Source organism: Chiloscyllium punctatum, chromosome 7, assembly GCF_047496795.1.
Source record: "Chiloscyllium punctatum isolate Juve2018m chromosome 7, sChiPun1.3, whole genome shotgun sequence".
Taxonomy (NCBI): Eukaryota; Metazoa; Chordata; class Chondrichthyes; order Orectolobiformes; family Hemiscylliidae; genus Chiloscyllium; species Chiloscyllium punctatum.
The window spans coordinates 86,441,641-86,464,450 of NC_092745.1; the positions used below are offsets into that span (position 1 = coordinate 86,441,641).

Here is a 22,810-nt window from a genome sequence, read left to right on the forward strand (position 1 = left end):
ATAGATTCCACATCTTTCTGGTAGTCTGGTGACTGGGACTGTACACAATATTCCAAATGTGGCCCAACTAAAGTTCTGTTTCAGCTGTGACATCACTTGCCAATTTTTATACTTTATCTGCTGACTGATTAAGGCTTGCATGTGTATGCCTTCTTGACCACCTTATCCATTTGTGTTGCAAATTTCAGGGAACTGTAGACCTGTACTCTTCGATCCCTCTATATTTTGATGTTACTAAGGGTTCTGTCATTTATTGCATGCTTTCCCTCCTGTATTAAGATCTCCCAAAATGCAGCACCTCACATTTGTGTGAATTAAACTCCATCCACTAAGTCTCCAGCCTACTTGTATTCTGCTGTATCCTCCAGCAATCCTCCTCAGCAATAAGTATACCATTTTGGATACTGCTGGTGAGGATGGCCTACCAGGGAAAGCCATAGCTGTCAGGTCTCTGGCACTGAGACTCAGAAGGGAAGGGGGGAGAATAGAAAAGCTCTAGTGATAGGGGACTTAATAGTTAGATGGATTGACAGGAGATTCTGTGGTCAGGAACGGGAGTCCCGGAAGGTATGTTGCCTTCCTGGTGGCAGGATCCGGGATGTCGCTGATCAGGTTTACAGGATTCTGAAGGGGGAGGGTGAGCAGCCAGAAATCGTGGTACATATTGACACCAATGATATAGCCAGGAAAGGGATTGAGGATCTGAAAAGTGACTACAGAGAGTTAGGTTGGAAGCTGAAGAGCAGGACGAGTAGTGTTCTCAGGTTTGCTAATGGTGCCATGAGATAGTGAGGTGAGGAACAGGCAGTAAGTGCAGCTTAACACGTGGCTGCACAGCTGGTGCAGGAGGGAGGGCTTCAGGTACCTAGACCACAGGGATGCCTTCTGGGTAAAGTGGGACCTGTACATGAAGAACGGGTTGCACCTGAACTGGAGGGGTACAAATATCCTGGGTGGGAGATTTGCTCATGTAGTTCGGGAGGGTTTAAACTAGTTTGGCAGTGCGGTGGGAACCAGAGCTACATAACTGGAAGAGGTGTAGTTAGATATGGGGAAGTGACAGGACATAGGGAATCTACCAGGAAGGTTATTCATGTGATGGAACAAAAACATTGGTTAAAGTGTGTCTGCTTTGACGCAAACAGTGTCAGAAATAAGAGTGATGAACTTAGATCAGTACTTGGGACTATGTTGTTGTAGCCATAATGGAGATGTGAATTTCACAGGGGTAGGAATGATTGCTAGATGTTCCAGGGTTTAGAACATTTAAAAAGAACAGGGAAGGTGGGAAAAGAGGAGGGGGTCTCCTTCGAATCCTCCCACTTCCTCCAGACCAAAGAGGTAGCCATGGGCACACGTATGGGCCCCAGCTATGCCTGTCTCTTTGTTGGCTACGTAGAACAGTTGATCTTCCATAATTACACCGGCACCACTCCCCACCTCTTCCTCCACTACATTGATGACTGCATTGGCGCCACCTCGTGCTCCCGCAAGGAGGTTGAGCAATTCATCAACTTCACCAATGCATTCCACCCTGACCTTAAATTTACCTGGACCATCTCTGACACCTCCCTCCCCTTCCTGGACCTCTCCATCTCCATTAATGATGACCAACTTGACACTGACATTTTTTACAAACCCACCGACTCCCACAGCTACCTGGATTACACCTCTTCCCACCCTACCTCCTGCAAAAATGCCATCCTGTATTCCTAATTCCTCCATCTCCGCCGTATCTGCTCCCAGGAGGTTCCACCACAGAACACACCAGATGGCCTCCTTCTTTAGAAACCGCTATTTCCCTTCCCACGTGGTTAAAGATGCCCTCCGATGCATCTCGTCCACATCCCGCACCTCCGCCATCAGACCACACCCCTCTAACCGTAACAAGGACAGAACGCCCCTGGTGCTCACCTTCCACCCTACCAACCTTCGCGTAAACCAAATCATCCGCCGACATTTCCGCCACCTCCAAAAAGACCCCACCACCAAGGATATATTTCCCTCCCCACCCCTTTCCGCCTTCCGCAAAGACCATTCCCTCCGTGACTACATGGTCAGGTCCACGCCCCCCTACAACCCACCCTCCCATCCTAGCATCTTTCCCCTGGAACTGTAAAACCTGTGCCCGCACCTCCTCCCTCACCTCTATCCAATGCCCTAAAGGAGCCTTCCACATCCATCAAAGTTTTACCTGCACATCCACTAATATCATTTATTGTATCCGTTGCTCCCGATGTGGTCTCCTCTACATTGGGGAGACTGGGCGCCTCCTAGCAGAGCACTTTAGGGAACATCTCCGGGACACCCGAACCAATCAACCACACCACCCCGTGGCCCAACATTTCAACTCCCCCTCCCACTCTGCTGAGGACATGGAGATCCTGGGCCTCCTTCACCGCCGCTCCCTCACCACCAGACACCTGGAGGAAGAACACCTCATCTTCTGCCTCGGAACACTTCAACCCCAGGGCATCAATGTGGACTTCAACAGTTTCCTCATTTCCCCTTCCCCCACCTCACCCTAGTTCCAAACTTCCAGCTCAGCACTGTCCCCATGACTTGTCTGGACTTGTCCTACCTGCCTATCTCCTTTTCCACCTATCCACTCCACCCTCTCCTCTCTGACCTATCACCTTCATCCCCTCCCCCACTCACCTATTGTACTCTATGCTACTTTCTCCCCACCCCCACCCTCCTCTAGCCTATCTCTCCACGCTTCAGGTTCTCTGCCTTTATTCCTGATGAAGGGCTTTTGCGCGAAATGTCGATTTCACTGCTCCTTGAATGCTGCCTGAACTGCTGTGCTCTTCCAGCACCACTAATCCAGAAGGGGGTATACCATTGCTAATGAGTGCATCAAAGCTACAGAAACAAAGGTCGTTGAGGAAGGTTTGTCTATTGAGTCAGTATGGGTGGAAATTAGGAACAGCAAGGGAATAGCCACCTCATTGGGGGTTTTATACAGACCCCTAATAGCAGTAGGGAGATTGAAGAACTCATAGGCCGGCAGATTTTGGAAAAATGCTGATGTAACAGGGTTATTATTATGGGTTATTGTTATTATTAAACTTTCCCAGTATTGATTGGAACCTCCTCAGTGCAGATGGTTTGGATGGAGCCATTTTTGTCAAGTGTGTTCAGGAGGGTTTCCAATCAATGGGACAATGGGAGAGGCCATTTTGGATTTGGTGCACAGCAATGAGCCAGGTGTCAGATCTTGCGGTGGTGATAGTGACCACAACTGCCTCACATTTACCATAGCCTTGGAGTGGGAAAGCAGCAGTTACCAAGGGAAGATATTTAATTAGGGAAAGGAAATTATGACGCTATTAGACAGGAGTTGGGAAGTACAGATTGGGAGCAATTGTTCCACAGAAAGGGCATAACAGACATGTGGAAACTGTTTAAGGAGCAGTTGCAGTGAGTGATGCAAAATTTGTTCCTCTGAGATAGGCAAGAAGGGGTAAGATTAAGGAGCCTTGGATGATGAGAACACCCTGGAGGAAGAGAGGTGACCAGATCAAGGTATACAAGGTCATGAGAGGCATGGATACAGTCACTAGACAGAGACTATTCCACAGGGCAGGATTGACTGGCACGAGGGGTCATAGTTTAAGATATTAGGAGGAAGATATAGAGGAGACGTCAGAGGTAGGTTCTTTACGCAGAAAGTTGTGAATGCATGGAATGTGTTGCCAGTTGTGGCGGTGGAAACAGAGTCAGTAGGGACATTTAAGTGACTGCTAGACATGCACATGGACAGCAGTGAATTGAGGGGTGCGTAGGTTATTTTAGATTGGGAATAATACTCGGCACAACATCATGGGCTAAAGGGTCTGTTCTGTGCTGTACTTTTCTATGTTCTATGTTCCTCACTATCCGCAACTCCCCTACTCTCTGTATGGTCCACAAACTTACAAATCAGACCACATTCTCCTCCAAATCATCGATACATATTATAAACAACAGGGGTCCCAGCACTGATCCCTGTGAAACAACACAGATGTCCAGTCAGAAAAACGTCATTCCACCACTACTCCCTGTCTTCTATGACTTAGCCATTTCTGAGTCTATCTTAACAACTCACTATGGATTCAATGTAACCTCTCTTTTTGTATCTGCCTGCCATGAAGCAACTTGTCAAAGGCCTTGATAAAATCCACATATAGAAGAACCTTGATTATCTGAAGGACACGGCAGGGAGTATTTCGTTTGGTTAATCGATTTCCAGATAACCAAATGCTGGATAACATAGTTTAGACAGGCATCGGGTCCTTGTGATCTTGCCAGATAATCCGATATTTGGATAATCGAATGCCGGATAATTTAGGTTCCTCTGTAAACATCATCTATGGTCTACCCTCTTCGGTCAGCTTTGTCACTTCCTCAAAACTTTCAATCACATTTGTGGGACACAATCTTCCCCACACAAAGTCATACTACCTATCAATAATAAGTCTATATTTTTCCAAATGTGAGCAAATCCTATCCCAAAGAATCTTTTCTAATAATTTTCCTACCACTGATGTAAGGCTCACCAATATGTAATTTATCAGATTATCTGTTGCCTTTCTTAAACAAAGGAACAGCATTGACTATTCTCCATTCCTCTGGGACCTCTCCTGTGACTAAAGAGGATACAAGGATTTCACACAAGGCTCCAGCAATTTCCCCACCTGCCTCCCTCAGCATTTTGGTATAGATCCCATCAGGTCCTGGGGTCTTGTCTACCTTAATGCTTTTCAAAACACTCAATACCTATTATATTATATTGACATGCCCAGAATATCATCATACCCATCCCAAAACTAAACATCTACCATGTGCTTCTCCTGTGTGAATACCGATGCAAAGAAGGGTGTAATTCTGATTGGAGTTCAATGAACGTTAGTGTTCGGCAGGGGTCAGTGCTAGGACCCTGGTTGTTTATATATAGATGATTTGGAGGACCTCACCCACTTTCTCCTGCTCGAGACATAATGTCCCTTTATCTTTATATGGAGCTGCCTTTTCCATAGAATACCCTCTTACTCCTTATATACATATAAAACACTTTGGGATTTTCCTTAACCCTCCTAACTCCTTGTCTGAGTTATTTTCCACAACCTCTGCATTTTTTGAGGACTTTGTCTGCCTACTGTTTCCTAGATCTTACATATATCTCCTTTATCTTTTTGACGAAGCTCTCAATTTCTCTTGTCATCTAAGGTTCCCAAATCTTGCCACCATATACTTTCTTTTCACAGGAATATGCCAGATGTACAAAGTTGAAAATCACACAACACCAGGTTATAGTCCAACAGGTTTAATTGGAAACACTAGCACAACCACCTGATGAAGGAGCAGCGCTCCGAAAGCTAGTGCTTCCAATTAAACCTGTTGGACTATAACCTGGTGTTGTGTGATTTTCAACTTTGTATACCCCAGTCCAACAATCATGCCAGATGTAGGTTTACTCTCAAACAGCTGGCCCCCAATCAACATTCCTCAGTTCCTGCCTAAAATTGTGGTTGTTAGCCTTCCGCCACGTTAGTACTTTCACCCAAGAACTACTCTCATCCATAAATAAGTTCAAACTTACAGAATTATGGTCACTGTTTCTGTAACTTTGATCATCTGGCCAAGCTCATAACCCAATACCAGTCTAGCATGGGCCCTTCCCTATTTGTACTATTTACATATTGTTTAAAAATACTGTTTTGGACACATCTAACAAATTGCCCACCCATCCAAGCCCATGGCCCTAAGTGAGTCCAGTCAATATGAGAGAAGTTAAAATCACTCACCCTGTTGTTTTTCCATTTTTCCATTATCTGTCCACATATCTGGTCCTCTATCCCCTGCTAGGTGTCGGGAGGACTGTACTACAATCCTATCAAAGTGATCGCTTCCTTCCTATTCTTGAACTATATCCACATGGCCTCACTGGATGAGCTCTCCAAGGTGTCCTCCCTCAGTATAGCCATGATATTCTCCCTAATCAGTGGTGCAACTCACCCCAACCTTTTATATCCCTCTCTATCTTATCTGATACATCTAAATCCTGGAACATTAAGCTGTCAGTCTTGATTCTCTTTCAACCAATTCTCTGTAATAGCTATAACATCACAGTTATATGTATTAATCCAAGCTCTAAGTTTATCTCTTTACCTGTCATACTCCTTGCATTAAAACAAATACACTTCAGGCTGCCAGTCCTGCTGGTCCTGCCATGTTCAGTAACCTCTCCCTCTCAGTTCTTCCTCCTAGTGGCCTTAGTCTCTGACTCCTCCTCAGTCATTTAACTTGCTGACCTATTGCTCTGGTTCCCACCCCCTGCCACATTAGTTTGAACCCGCCCAAGTGGCACTAGCAAAATCCCTGCCAGGATGTTGGTACCTCTTCAGTTTAGGTTCAACCCATCCTTCTTGTACAGGTCCCATTTTCCCTGGAAGACATCCCAATGATCCACATGCCTGAAGCCCTCCCTTCTACAACAGTTCTTTTGCCACATGTTTAACTGTACTATCTTCCTATTTCAAACCTCACTAGCAATTAACATAATAAGTAATCTCAAGATTACAATCCTCGAGGTCCAGCTTTTCAACTTCCCACCTAACTCCCTGAAATCCCTTTGTAAGACCTCATCTCTTTTGCTGCCTATGTCTTTGGTACCAATACAGACTACAACCTCCGGCTGCTCCCATCCTCCTTCAGAATATGGCTCTTAAAACAAGATGGCTCTTTATAATCATTAAAATAGAGAAAATAACTTTAATCTATTTAAATTTAGCAAGTCCTGGTCACTCGCCACTTCTCTGAGCACTGTTCCACCTCCCATCTAGAACTGCCTTGATTTTAACTCTCTCATCCATGTTTACAAATCTGTCCATGGCCCCTCCCCTATATATCTGTGAATCATTCTTTGCACTACAATCCTTCATTTTTGGGCCTCTGTGTATCACAGTTCTCTTTGTCCCACTTTTGGCAGACATGCCTTCAATTGTCAAAGACTGCAGATCTGGACACTCCACTCAAGCTCTGCCTCTCGTCTCCCTCATCTCATTTAAAGACCTTGAAAAAATAGTCTTCTGACCAGCAGTTGATCGACCGTCCTAATGACTCTTAATGTGACTGAGTGTCAAATTATATTTAATACCCGCTGCTGTGAAATGACTTGAGGCATTTTTTAACATGAAGAATGCCAAATAAAAGCAAAGCTTTGATATTGTTAAGATAAACTGTTTATATAAAATCAAGGATAACTTTGCAACAATTTTGGATTGGTTTCAGATTGTTTCCAATTCCAAAAGTAAACTGATCTCATATCAGTCCAAACTACAAGTTTCTGGATACAGTGGTAGTTGCAATATTATTTTAATACATGTGTCCCTTCTTTTCAAAGCGGCGCCTGGAAGAAGGAGTCAAAAAGATGCTAATTACTAAGATCCGTGCCAATAGGGACCCAGGTCCAAAACCATAGCCCCTTTCTCAAGTGGCTTCAATTATCTTGCAAAGAAGCACATAGAGGGCTCTCAATTCAGGATCACAGTTCTAGCCATTAAATCCTACTGTCTTGGAGTGAGAGCCTGTGACCATATAGTTGTTGACAGCAATAGTGTACTCTGGGTGATGTAGTCTTCTGCATACTGTAATCTGCTTGCTCATGTATTCTATGCCTCTATTAATAAAGCCAATGTTACTGGGTGCTTTATTAAATGCTCTCCCCACCTGTATTGCCATCTTCAATGGTCTATGCATATTTATATCAGGGTGCCTCTGCTCCTGCACTCCCTTAAATATTGTACATCCTGAGTTATATGGGGACAGTCTGAAATTTGGATTGGTGTTCTCTGAATTACAGAGCTCACTTGTGTAGAGAGAAATGGCACATCATTGAAGTTGAACTCCGAGTGCTAATTTACTGGAATGCTAAGTCATTTTGATTCTGCTGTCGAGATATTGCACAGAACCAGGTTGAAAGAAGTAAAGCTGTTACATAACATGAATGTGATTGTCTACTAAGCCAAGGCTGTGAAGTGTATCATATTGAAATATGAACTTTTAAGGGGATTTAATAAGCACATGAAGGATGGGAAGGTGGGAGTGTGGTTAAGAGGCCCAAAGAATATAAGAAACATTAGGGTCCATGATTTCAGTCTTTGGTGTTGGTGATGGCTTGCTTTGCAAACCTATTCAAATTTCAGACAGGTCATTGGAAGGAATTCTAATACAATATATGTATTGTTAGAAGTGAATTTGAGCATTTTGTAACTGTCTATGCCTTCGATACAACCCTGTTTAAATAAAGAAAGCATGATTAGTTCAGAAAATAAGCTAGCAACTGCAATGATTTATGCAAAATATATTAATGCTTGAGACTTTGGGCTTAAGATCACATTGTCGTGCCAAAGATGCAGTAGTAGGAGATGGTATAGCTTTGTATAGCAGTGTGCAAGTGGGATAAGATCCTTGAGATCTGCAGTATTGTTTTCGGTGTACACCTGGATATTGGTAATGGGATAGAAACTCATGAGAGATCAACAAGGATATCTGCTGCACTGTTGGCTGACCTCAAAGTGTGATTGGGAAGTACTATGAAGTTGGAGAAGAATATTGCAGGTTGCTGCAGGGCATTTGGGGAACTTCAGGGGGCTAGGGGGTTACTGCTTGAGGTAATGGGTGAGAAATTGTTCAAATTTTCAGATTAGCTCATTCTAGGAAAAATAGTAGACTCAGAAGAAGCAGGTCAAAATTATAGAATCAATTTGACTAAGTATACAACTAGACAAAACAATTCCAGATGCAATTGAATACAGATGATTGCAAACTACTACACAAAGAAAGGTAAAATAAATAACGTATTATGCAGTTTTATTATTTATTCATTTACAGGATACAAGCATCACTGGTATGTATGCCCTTGAGTCCCAAATTGGCTTTGAAAAGATGGTAGCGAGCTGCCTTCAGAAACCACTGTAATTTAAGTGATGTGTTACATTCCTCAGTGCAGTTAGAAAGGAAATTTCAGGATTTTGACCCAGTGACAATGAAGGAATGCTGATTGAGTTCCAAGTCAGGACTGTGTGTGCCTTTGAGGGGAACTTGTAGGTGTAGTGATCACGCATTTGAAACACACACCTCAGGAGCCTTAGTGAGCCGTTGAAATACCTCTTGTAGATGGGCACACTATTGCGACCATGGACATGTGGAAGGAGTGAAGGTTTAGAGTGGTGGATGGGGTGCCAGTCAAGTGGTTTGCTTTGTCTTGGTAACTGAAGATGTGATTAAAATAAAGAAAAGAATTGTTAGGAATGTGAGGTGTCTTGGAAGGCTTGACATTCACCATATTCAGGCGGGCAGACGTGGGTACTGCAGATGCGAGAGATTAGAGTCAAGATTAGAGTAGTGCTGGAAAAAGCGCAGCAGGTCAGGCAGCATCCGGGGAGCAGGAAAATCGACATTTTGTTCCTCAGTTGCTGCCTGACCTGCTGCGCTTTTTCCAGTACCACTCTAATCTTGATTCACCATATTCACTCAATGCAGTGCAGCAATTAACAAAGTCAACAGAATATTGAACTATTGATCTAAACAGTAACACACACGTCATAGGAAGTTCTAAGTTCTAGAATGGCTTAGCAGCTATACAGTGTCAAACTGTACAATGGTGTGGCCACGCCTAGAATATTGTACATACTAAAGGTTGCTTTAGTTAAGAAAGGCATTCAAACATTGTGAGCTGTGAAAGTAAGCATCTACTAGAAACCTGTGGTATAAGCAAATATTGGAGACACTGGGTTTACATGTTATAGCTTGAATTACTTGGCAAAGGCCAATTTAGGACTGATATCATGAAGTTCTTCTCCACATGAAGAATATTCAATGTTGTAGAATGACCACCCTGATAAAATGGTGTTGAAAAGCATTTAGAATCATTTAAGAATTATTATGGCTGGGTGACCTAAGATGGTCTTCCTCATTTATATTATCTTAAGGTATTGTAATGGACACTAGCACAAGCTAACTACTAGGTAGTGTATCTTGTGTTGGAATTTTTATATGTATTAAGAAATCAGTAACTGAGGTATTTCATTTAACTTAGTTAAATGGCCCAGTGCCCTTTATTTCTAACCAAGCATGATATTATACATAAATCTAGTTCAATACAACTGAATATAGAGCCGGCAAGCTGAACAACTACTTGCTATTGGCTCCTGTCAGTATATAAAACAACAATAATCCCGTACAGGAATCTCTGTTTAATAATCACATTCCTACGAAAACTGTTGCTCGCCAGTTGACAATTATTCAATTGCTCTTTGTCACACTTCATTTTGTGCTTGTTTGCTCTTTGATCTGTCTGTCAGAATGATATGAAAGATTTTTAAAATGTAAATCAAAGGTGAATAATTTTGTTCCTTGTATTATAAATGTTTTTGTTATTCTGTCCAATATCAGATGGAGTGTTGTCTAGACATGCATGTTACCTTTCTTACTTGCAAAGTTAACTGCAACAATATTTATATCTCTTAGACAGCTAAAAATCTTGGTATAATGACAATGAAACTAGGAGCTATTGTTTCATTATTATGCAATTGGTTGCATTTTCTGAGGCATGATCTGCTATCAAATTCCATAGTCTGCTTTTAGCTAAAACCATGCCTTTAGCTTTATCTTTATTCACCAAATGTGCAAGCAATTCATTGTCTAAATGCAGGAAGAAACAAAAAAGAAATCAAAAGCTGCAACAATTAAATCAAACCTACATATAATACATTCAGTGTGAAGCAGGCTCCCTCAGTCACTGGGAGTTCTGGAATTTAGTCTGTATTCTACAGCTTAAACTCTTCAGTGTTCCCTCTTAGAATGATTTCCAGATGTTTGTTACTAAAATTAAACACAAACATCAGAATGATATTACTTTCTCAATCAGAATGACAGCAAAAATGTGGGGAGACTGATGGGTCTTCTTCCAGCTTGATCCTTTATGGGTTATCTGATTCCTTTACAGTTTATTTTACATCTTGCCCTGCAGATGTTGCTGCGGGTGACTGAATTTAATGGTTTTGAAAAGATTATATCAGCTTTCCGCTGTATTGTGTTACTGTATTTGTTAGATTCTCTGTTATACTGCTTTAAAGGATCATTTTTTATCAGACATTACTGGTGGAATGCATAAAAGAAGGAAAGAGTAAGCTTGGCTTATAGAATTAGACACAGATTCTTCATAATCTTAAAGAAAACAAGAGCAGCTACCAAAATATATTTTTGATGGCTGTTCAGAAATTGTTCAGATCAGGACAGTTTTATTAGAACTTAAGGTCCTTTCAACATATGTGCAACATATGTATAGTAATGAATTATTGGAAAGTGCATGAAGATGTACAGTAGCATCTTACAATTGCCACCTTGACAGATGGTGTTTTGAAGTTTATAATGTTTTAACTATTGTTTTTTTTTGTTTGAGGTGGGATGCAAATTTAATAAGTGTGAAAATAACCCCATTATTTCTTTAATGGAATGGAATTAAAATGATTAGGGCCAACAAAAAATGGCCATTAGATATTACCTGGACTACGCCAGTTTTCATGATTAGAACTTAGTTGAATTCCATTGGTAGTGCTGGAAAACCTTAATTCTCCTCTGTGAACACACATTGGGAATGGGAGACAATCCTGGGAGGGGTATGAGAATCAGATGGGTCAGATTGATTTTTGTGCAAATATAGATTTATATTTTATAATATATAGCTTCCCCTTCTTTCAAGCATTATTGTAATTTTTCTTCTTTCAAATGCTTTCGAAGCAGCCCACAACAGTTCCATCAAAAGTTTCTGGCACCTCAGTCAAGAACCACCAGATGGATATTTCAAAGTCAAAAAACGTAGCAGTGGCCCAAATGTCCAGGGAACTGAAATGGTAAGGCGTAATATGTTGAAAATGTGAATTCACATTTTCAGCACACTACCATCCCAATCCCATTGGAAAACATGAATAAAGGTCAGTATCATAAAGATTGAGAGATGCCGGTGTTGGACTGGGGTGTACAAAGTTAAAAATCACACAACACCAGGTTATAGTGCAACTAAATAAACCTTTTGGACTATAACCTGGTGTTGTGTGATTTTTAACTTCGTCTTGTAAAACCACCTTGATGTCATATTCAGGTCAATATAAATGAGTGCAAGGTGTAACTCTCAAATCCACAAATTATGAAATGATATTAAACATGTGATCTAACACCAGGTGCGGATTATAACATTCCAGCAAGAACGAAGAAAGAACCTGCATTCATATAGCACCTTGCAGGCTTCAGTTTCTCCCAAAGAGGCTCACACTCAGTGAAGAAGGCAGCCTTGTTGTGCTTGAATAGCTGATTCTAAGTGCTCTCTAAGTGTAGTTACCCTGTTGTAGAAAAATTTGGCAGCCAACTTTATGCAAAAAACAATTAGATAAATAAATAGATCTTCTGTTTTTGGTATCATAGATTGAAACATGGAGAAAGCACTACGTGTATTTTAAGGGATTATTTTATATATACCTTAAATTAAATTTTCATCTGAGACACAGCAGTTCCAACAATGCAGCCATTCCCTCAGAATTAAATGCCAACCAAGAATTTATAAAGTGGAGTTTGAACCCATGACTTTCTGGCACAGAAGTGTGCGTAGTACAACTTATCCAGTGTGGATATCCATACTTTCAAAAGCTTGCTGAGGTAGTTTATTGGCTAGCTTGGGTGCTTCGCATATTTAGTATAAAATCTTGCTAATCTAATGACAGATGTGAAGAGCCTATCTACACTCCGATAACATTACAAATTTGGTTCCCAGACACAGAGCTCTGCACATGCATTGAAGCTTGTGTGTGGAGAGCTTCTTGGTCATGAACCTCAGTGTCAGCAGCAGGGAAGGGCAGCTGTCAGTGTTATGAGGATCTAGCAGATCCAAATCACATTAAACTGATACTAACCTGTGATTCAATATTCGAATATTCAAAACCAACTCTTGGAAGGCTGAATGGCATACTGGAATAAACATAACTCTGGAATCCAAGAGTCCAAACAGCTGCCAGGGTGAAACTGAGCTGTCTTGACTTATTCCGAGAGAGTAAGCCCAGCCCCACTCTGACTCCCACTACTCTGCCCCTCCCAAATCCCCCAACTCCCCCATGACCAGCACAAAATTCCCTTGGATTTGTTCTATTAAACTGGAAATTTTACTGAAGGTCACGGGTTGGGTCATAAAGGGAGTAGGAAAAAATGTCACAATGGTGCAGTTGGGAAAATTGCTCCATGAAATAACAACCACCCACGAATAAAATGAATCCTTCTGAATGTGACAGCCAAATTATTTTTTCCATAGCCCCCAATTTCAAGAGGTCACCATTTTATTTATGCTTTACCAATATTTTGTATGGGAATAAAGTACAATCTTTTTGGAAATAAAACATTAATAAGCGAGCCAAACAAAATACCTCAGTACTTAAACCAATTGGTGAATTTTCTGCAAAGCTGAGATCCCACTGCAAGGAATAGAAACAGGAGTTATTGTTTCTTGGGTGGGGGTGGGATATATACTGCAGTCAATGATTCCTCTCATATATTAGAGTTGATCTTTCTCTGTACCTTCTCTATAGCTGTAATACTATATTCAGCACTCTGTTCTCCTACCCTGATGTACTTACGTAAGTATGATTTGTCTGGCTAGCACACAAAACAATACTTTTCACTGTATCTTGGTACATGTGACAATAATAAATCAAATCAAATAAAGCGTTATAGTGGAGAATTTCACACAAATCAAACTGCTGGATGTACTCGCACCATAATTAAAGCACTACTTATAAAGGCAGAACATACGTATGGAGTCAGCTATTACAAGGGGGCATAGCTTTAAATTAAGGGGGGGTAGATATAGGACTGATGTTAGGGGTAGGTTCTTCACTCAGCGAGTCGTAAGTTCATGGAATGCCCTGCCAGTAGCAGTAGTGGACTCTCCCTCTTTATGGGTATTTAAGCGGGCATTGGATAGGTATATGGAGGATAGTGGGTTAGTGTAGGTTAGGTGGGCTTTGATCGGCGCAACATCGAGGGCTGAAGGGCCTGTACTGCGCTGTATTCTTCTATGTTCTATGTTCTATGTTCTATACTGAAGTTCTAAAAAAAAGTAATATGAAGATTGTCGAACAACAATGCAGGCTGGCCTGGCCATTCAGTAATGCCTTGCTTCATGTTCTCTTGCAAGCTGTTCAGGTAGGGTCCATTTTCCCTGGGAGAGGAGCAGGAGACCAGTCTGACAAGTGAAACAAGCTGGACAGAGATTATTGAGGAGCTCAGCAGTTCTGGGGCATCATCAGCACCAACATGAAAATGGTGTCCTGTACCTGGGGGATGCCAGCTCGATTGGCAAAACAATGTAATCAGTCACAAATTGCAACGCTAACAAGGCTTGTTAGATTTTTTGGTTTGAGAATTGAGAGACCTCACACAGGTTCCCAGTGGAATCATGGAAGCAGTATGTTGCATAAAAATGGAGTGCAGCTGTCAGCTTGATAGGTGTCTCCCTGGAGTAGGATGGCCACTCAACCTTTCAAATTGAATGTACCACTCTAGCAAATGGCATATTTCTGTGACAGTGTCCTGGACCCCCTCAGTCTGCAGCAGCAATGTGCCTCACTCACCTGGAAAAAATGGCATCAAGTCGTTAAACTGCAGGCCTCCTGAACCTCATCCACATCCTGAGGGGACCTTCAGCTATGACTTCATCATGTTCACTGGCTGATAAAGGTTGGTGCTGACTTGCTGGTGCGCCCCTTCAATTTGTTCCTCTTCAGTATCTCTGCTCCTTCATTGCACTTGAGCACCGCGATGACAATCCCTGTTGTAGCTGGATCCATTGGTCATGGTTCTAATGAGCCTTTGGTGGGAATATCAAAAACAGAACAGATCCTGAGCAATATTAGCAGTCAGTATTCATATCACACATAGTCTACATAGACCTCCATAATGTGAGACATGGAGGAATCTAACAAGGTGTGCAATAGATTGCCTCTACATGGACCTCTGAAGCTGTGGGCCTTGTTTTGACCTAAGCAGCACAAGCCATGTGACTCAAATACAGTGGAAAATTGCAAATGCAGTAAGCTTATTGAAACCTTTGGCATCTCAGCATGCTGCCTCCAATCCTTACACTGATTCCCAAGCTTCCCTACCACAGCAGTGGGCTCTGATAACACACCATGAAATTTAATGAGCAGATCTCCAGCACTGACAATGGCTAAGCCTCATGACTGACTTGGAAATATAGTCCCAACTGATGTGTGACTGGACACCTGACAGATCTCTGTGCAGTTACCTGACTAACTTACTATAATTTCTCATTCTGGATTTGCAAGCTTGACTGTGGACATTCCCTAGACTGTATTAATGTAGAACGCTTGATTCTGACTGTCCCAAGCAGCCGACTGACCACATCCATGGCCCTGGATTAAGATCATATGTTGCTGTTGACTGAATTTGTTAACAATCCTGACCGACGAAAGTCATCCTTAAATTAACTGAGCCCAACCCCCCTTAGGCTTTGAGACATGGCTATTTAGTTGGATCATGTGCAATGTGTTTGCCATATAAATTGCTGGCACATGCAGGAGGTGTGACATTGATGTAGCATGCTGCTGTATAAGAACATGTCCACCCCTTTGACTGATCACTGCTGACAAGCATGACAAGCTGTCTGGCTTTGTGTCTGTACTAAATGGCAAGGCTTATCCAAGTACATTTTAGAGATTTTCCACTTCAACTACCCTCTCAGCCAGTGCATTTCACACTCCCTCCACTCTCTGGATGAAAATGTTTTTTCTTCAATCCCCTCTAAACCTCTTGCCTTTCACCTGAAAATTATGTCCCTCTATTATTGATCCTTCAACTCGGAAGAACAGCTGCTTTCTCTTCACTCTGTTGATGCCCTTCATAATTTTATACATAATCTTAACAGTCAGGTCACCTTCTAGCTTTCTCTCTAAAGAAAACAACCTGAGTTTATCCAGCCTGTCTTCATAGCTAAACTGCTCAATTCCAGGCAACATCCTGGTGAAACTCCTCTGCACTACTGCCAGTGCAATCAAATCCTTCCTATTGTGCAGTGACCAGTTGTGGTCTATCTAAATCCTGCATAGCTCTAACATAGTAGAAAATGAGCACTGCAGATGCTGGAGATCAGAGTCGAGAGTGTAGTGCTGGAAAAGCACAACAGGTCAGGCAGTATCCGAGAAGCATGGCAATTCCTGATGAAGGGCTTATGCCCGAAACGCAGAAGACTCGACTCCTTGGATGCTGCCTGACCTGCTGTGCTTTTCCAGCAGCACATTCTTGACTCAAAGCTCCAACATGATCTTCCGGCTCTTATAATCTATGCCACAACTGATCAAGGTAAGTATCTCATACACTTTCTTAACCACCCTATTAAACATTCCTGCCACCTTTGGGGATCTGTGGTCAAGCACCCATGATCTCCCTATTCCTCTGAGCTTCCTAGTGTCCTGCCATTCACGGAGTACTCCCTTGACTGTTTATTGCTTACAAAGTACATCACTGATCTGCCAAGCTGACCAATTCATCTACATCCTCTTGTAACCTAAGATCTTCCTTCTCAGTGTCAACCACTTGGCCAATCTTTGCATTATCCACAGACATAATTATTATCCTGCCCACATTTTCATCTGTTATTATCATATATTATATATATATATATATTATATATATGGGACCTAGCACCGATCCCTCTGATACACTACTGGACACTGACTCCAGTCATGTAAACAGTCTTCTACCACCACCCTCTGTCTCCTACCACTAAGTTAGCTTTGGATCAACTTGCTATGTTACCCTGCTTCCCATGTGCTTTTACCTTAAACTTCAGTATCTCATGTGGGGCCTTGACAAAGGCTCTGCTGAAATCCATATAAACTATCTCAATTGCACTACCCCCATCTACACACCCAGTCACCTCCTTGAAAAATTCAATCAAATTTATTCGGCATAGAATCATAGAGTCATAGAGATGTACAGCATGGAAACAGACCCTTCAATCCAACCCGTCCATGCCTAGATATCCTAACCCAATCTAGTCCCACCTGCCAGCACTCGGTCCATATCCCTCCAAACCTTTCCTATTCGTATACCCACCCAATGGCATGACCTACTTCTGATAAAGCCGTGCTGACTATCACTGATGTACCTTTGCCTCTCCAAGTGAAGATTAGTTATCCCCTTCAGAATTTTCTTCAATAGTTTCCTGATAACAGATGCAAGACTAACTGGTCTTCTTTCCCCGGCCTATCTTTACTGCCTTTCTTGAAAGTGTAATTGCATTGGCTGTCCTCAAATCATTGCCCTGTGGTCAGAAAGGAATTAAAAATTTGGGTTAGAACACCTACAATTTCTCCATCACCTCACACAGCAATCTGGGACACAACTCATCCCGGCCAGGGGATTTCTCCTCTTTTAAGCCCACCAAAACCACCATTAGTTCTTCACTCTCTATGTCTAACTTTTCAAGAACTTTGCTGTCTGTCCTGAATTTTGTATATCCTTCTTCTCCCAAGTGAAGGTAAAAGTGTCTCAATTAGCATTCAAACAATGGCTCCTTGCATAGATTGCCCCTTTAGTCCCTAATGAGCCCTACTCTTAGAACATAAGAATAGGAGCAGGTCCCAGCTCCACTTACCTGTGTTTTCACCATGTCCCTTAATTCCTTTATTTTTTTTTAAAAAGTATCTACCTTAGCTTTAAAAGCGATTACTGAAGTAGTGCCAACTACTTCCCTCGGCAAGGAATTCCATAGATTAGCAACCCTCCTTTGGGTTGAAGTTCCTTCTTGGTTCAGTTCTAAACCTGCTTCCTCGAATCTTCAGGCCATGCCCTCTTGTCCTAGTCTCACCTACCAGTGGAAACATCCTATCCTTTCTATTTTATCGATTCATTTCATAATTTTATATGTTTCTATAAGATCTCCCCTCATTCTTCTGAATTCCAAAGAATACAATCCCAATCTACTCAGCCTCTCCTCATAAGTCAACCCCTCAACTCCAGAATCAACCGAGTGAACCTCCTCTGCACCCCTCCAGTGCCAGTACGGAGGGGTGTAAGGAGACCAAATCTGCACACAGTTCTCTAGGTGTGGCCTCACCAGCACCTTGTACAGCTGTAACATTATCTCTCTGCTTTTAAACTCAACCCGTTTAGCAACGAAGGACAAAGTTTCATTTGTCTTCCTAATTACTTGTTGTACCTGCAGACCAACCTTCTGTGATTCATACACAAGGGTACCCAGATCCCTCTGCAAATCAGCATGCTGAAACTTTTTACCATTCAGGTAATAATCTATTTTACTGTTACTCCTATCAAAATGTATAACTTCACATTTACTAACATTGTATTCCATCTGCCAGACCTTTGCCCATTCACTCAATGTATCTATGTTCCTCTGCAAAGTTTCACAGTCCTCTGCACACTTGGCTCTGCCACTCATCTTAGTGTCATCAGCAAATTTTGACAACGTACACATGGCCTCCAACTCCAAATCATCTATATAAATTGTAAATAATTGTGGTCTCAACACTGATTCCTGAGGCACACCACTAGTCACTGATTGCCAGCCAGAATAGTACTCATTTATCCCCACACTTTGCTTCCTATCAGTCAACCAATCCCCTATCCATGCTATTACTCTATCCCTAACACCATGCATCTTTTTCTTCTGCAGCAGCTTCATGTGTGGCACCTTGTCAAAGGCCTTTTGGAAATCTTGGTACACTACATCCACTGGGTCCCCATTGTCCACCTTGCTTGAAATGTCTTCATAGTATTCCAAAAGATTTGTGAAGCATGACCTGCCCTTCATGAACCCAAGCAACGTCTGTAAAATGGGACAATTTCTTTTGAGATGCCCTGCTATTTCTTCCTTGATAATAGACTCAAGCATCTTCCCCACTACAGGGGGTAAGCTCACTGGTCTATAATTCCTCATCCTTTTTCTACTTCACATTTTAAACAGTGGTGTCACATTTGCTATTTTCTAATCTGCTGGGACTCCCCAGACTCCAATGAATTTTGGAGAATTACCGCCAGTCCACCTGCTATTTCTCCCACCATCTCTTTTAGTATAATGGGATGCATTCTATCAAGGCCAGCAAAATTATCTATCCTTAGCTCCATTAGCTTACCCAACACTAACTCTTCCATAATAATAATTATTTCCAGGTCCTCACCTACCTTTGTCTCTTTGTCACTGACTGGCATGTTATTAGTATCCTCCACTGGGAAGACCAATGCAAAGTACTTGTTCAATTCCTCAGCCATTTCATCATATCCCATAACTAACTGCACCTAGTTATTCTTTCTCTAATTATCCTTATACCTTTGGAATATCTTGGAATTCTCACTAATTTTACCACCAGTATTTTTCATGCCCTCTGTTTGCTGTCCTAAATGCTTTCTTAAGTTTACCTGGACTTTCTCTACCACTAAAGCCTCCATTGATTTGTTGCCTCTCTATCTGTTAAAAGCCTCTCTTTTCCTTCTTATCCATTCCTGGGGTTTCTGCACTTATTACTCCTACACTGCAAAAAGATGCTGTGTTACTGTCCCCAATTCCTTGTTTGAACACCCTTCCCCCACCATCCCTACCACTTTGCCATAGATTTGCCTAGAAGTGGCTGTCCCTAGCCTGCTTTGGCTAGATCCTGCCTTATTTTAATAAAATCTGCCTTTCCCCAAACCAAAGCCCTTTTTGTAAACTATGATTTTCCCTTTCCAAAACATATTTAAAACATACCATGTTTTGATCGCCATCACTAAAATGCTCACCTACTGCCACCTTAAACACCTGTCTAGCTTCATTCCGCAGAATTAGGTCCAGCACAGCACCGTCCCTTGTTGGATTTTCTATATGCTTAAACTAAAATCTCTCCTGAATATATTTCAAGACATTTGTCCCCTGTAATCCCTTTACGTTATAAGTACCGAATTGATGTTAGGAAAGTTGACATCCTTAATATACTTTCATTGCTTATGCACACTTCAGTGAATTGTTGACGGATTTGCTCCACTATTGTCTGTTTACTGTTAGGGGGTCTAAAATGCATTTCCAGCAATGACGGTCCTCTTGTGATTCCTAAACTCCGCCCACAAGGACTAATTTGAAGTCCTTTCTAAGAACTGTCTGACTCTATATTGTCCCTCCTTCCAGCAGTAACTGACTCCTTAAACAATATTTTTACTTATTTATTCACGGGATGAGGACATCACTGGCTAGGTCAGTATCTATTGCCCATTGCCTGCTTGCCAAGAGGCAGCTGAGGGTTAATCACATTGCTGTGGATCTGGAGTCACATGGCAGTTTAGTTCCTTAAAGGGCATTAACAAAGCAGATGTGCTTGTTCCCAATAATCAACAATAGTTGCAGGTCATCATGAAACACTTAATTCCAAATTTTTATTGAATTTAAATTCCACCATCTGCCATGGTAGGATTCGAACCTGGGTCGCTAGATTAACAGTCCAGCGATAGTACCACTAGGCCTTTGTCTCTCCAATAATGCAATGCCACCTCCTCTCTTATATGCTCTCCTGTCCTGCTTGAAGATCTTATACCCCAGAATGTTGAGTTCCAAATCCTTCCCCTTTCTCAACCACATCTCTGTGATGGCATCAATATTGTAATTCCAGGTGTAAAACCATGACGTTAACTCATCTGTCTTACCGATAAAACATCTAGCATTAATGCAAAGACCATCAAGTCTCACCTCACTCCCATGAAACTCAATATGGCTGAATTCCCTCTCACTTGCTTCCTTTAATAAATCATGCTGTGTCCCTATTTGACTAATATTCTATCATCCTCTCCCCCTGCTGAATTAGTTTAAATTCCTCTAAACAGTACCAGAAACCCCATCTGCAAGGATCTTAGATCCATTCTGGTTCAGGTGCAGGACCTCCCATTTGTATAGATTCCACCTCCCCCAGAGATGGTCCCAGTCATCCAAGAATCAAACACCTTCCCTCCTGCACCAAGTTTTGAGCCATGTACTCATCCTATTCTCCTATTTCTATATTCGCTAGCATGTGGCACCAGGAATAATCCAAAGATTACAATCTTTGAGGTTTTGCTGTTTAGTCCATAGCTTAACTCCCTGAATTCTTGATACTCAGTAGTGGTGGCACAACAGTACCTAGTTGTGTTTTTTTTGTACTTGAATTGAAAAACATGTTCACAAAAACAGACCAAGTCTCACTTCTCACTTCTTGTAATGTACAGCAGTTGAGAAATTGGAGTAAATAGTTTGGCAATTGCAAGCAACTAAATACTGCACAGAGCTAAGATGTTGTCAGTTAAGACTTAGTTGTGAAGGAATAATTTGTACTGGTTGTGATTGTGTTGAGAAGAGATCTGGATCCAAACCAAAGTGATTTGTCGGCATCCTGGAGTGGAACTTGAAGAGGTCAGTACCACAAGTCCATGTTATCATTTCTAACGCTCATGACCTAAAATTATAAAATAGTTATGCTATTATCAGCAGTAAAATAGAAAAATACTCCATTATCCATTATTGTTAACCTTTATCCTAATGAGAATCAAACTAAAATAAATGGACAACAGATTGATTTCATTAAGAAATACTTGGCATTCTCCTGTACTTCCTTGCCCTGCATTTTTGGCAGACACCAACAGTGGGAAGCTATGTTTACAAGTAATAATTGGATAACACATGGAGAATTGTATTACTTCAGGCAGTATTGTTATAAGGGTCTTGTAAAAGAGAAAATGAGATGACATCTTTTAGGAGGACACTTTTATTAGGGAGAACATAAACTGCAAAGAATACAGTTTCAGTATTTAGACTGTCTTTAATGATCAGTACCATTAGGCTTTTCATCTCACTGACCCTGAACATATTGCAACTCTGTCACTGGCAACAGGGAATCTCTATTGACCAAGAATTAAAGAGACCACATTCCTTTAGGTTTTACAAACTGCATTGCCTGGACGGAGCTATTAAAATAACCTATGCTACTGTGCTTAGAATAGAGGAGCATCTATATAATATTAAAAGAAAAAAAGAACAATTAATCCATCCATTTTCACCTTGTGGCTGGTATCCATTTGTGCAAATTATTTTCTCAGATTTTGTTAGGCCTAGTGGGAGAATTACCTGTTCCCTGGCCCCTGCTTACATTGCTTCCAAGACTGGCTGAATGGAGCAACTGGCCATCTGTTTTTATTTTACTGATCTTTTCTTGTTTAATTCCTATGGGGAGCTTTCATAGAAAGACTTTTGGGGAAACCTCATGTCCCACAATTTTATATTATCACATCAATTCACCAGCCATTGAGATAACTGAGAAGAGTCTTTCTTTATAAATTTAAATAAAAATAACATAGTACTAAATGACAAATTTGGAACATGTTAAAAGTTTATATTTAATTCATTATATGAGATGTACTGAATAGTTTAGTTTTAATTTGCAATTTTGATTTCATTATTCAACAAAAGGAAAAGTTGTATTTATTGACTGAGGAATATTAGAGATGGTCTCAGGATGATCACCCTTTAATGCCTGTATGCTGTATCTTGAAACGTATTAAATGTTTCTATAGTATTCAGGGTTATATTGCAGCTCTCTACAATATTACATGGTTTTAGGTGCTCCTTTAAAGAAAAGAAATTGGAACCGCAGGGTAAATGGTGTAAGTTCATCAGATAACAAAAATGACAATTTCATCCAATCAATGTCTTCTATCTCTCTCTGTACATGGACAATTATACTCT

The 22,810-nt window shown here is 41.4% G+C and overlaps 1 long non-coding RNA gene across 2 annotated transcripts in view; it reads right to left on the minus strand.

The window, feature by feature from the left end:
• LOC140479894 (uncharacterized) overlaps positions 1 to 22,810 on the minus strand; it is a 108,196-nt gene that overhangs the window by 10,367 nt on the left and 75,019 nt on the right. For both annotated transcript variants that reach the window (XR_011961155.1, XR_011961154.1), the window contains one exon: positions 14,664 to 14,899. This is a non-coding gene — a long non-coding RNA (uncharacterized lncRNA). The remainder of the gene's footprint in view (positions 1 to 14,663; positions 14,900 to 22,810) is intronic.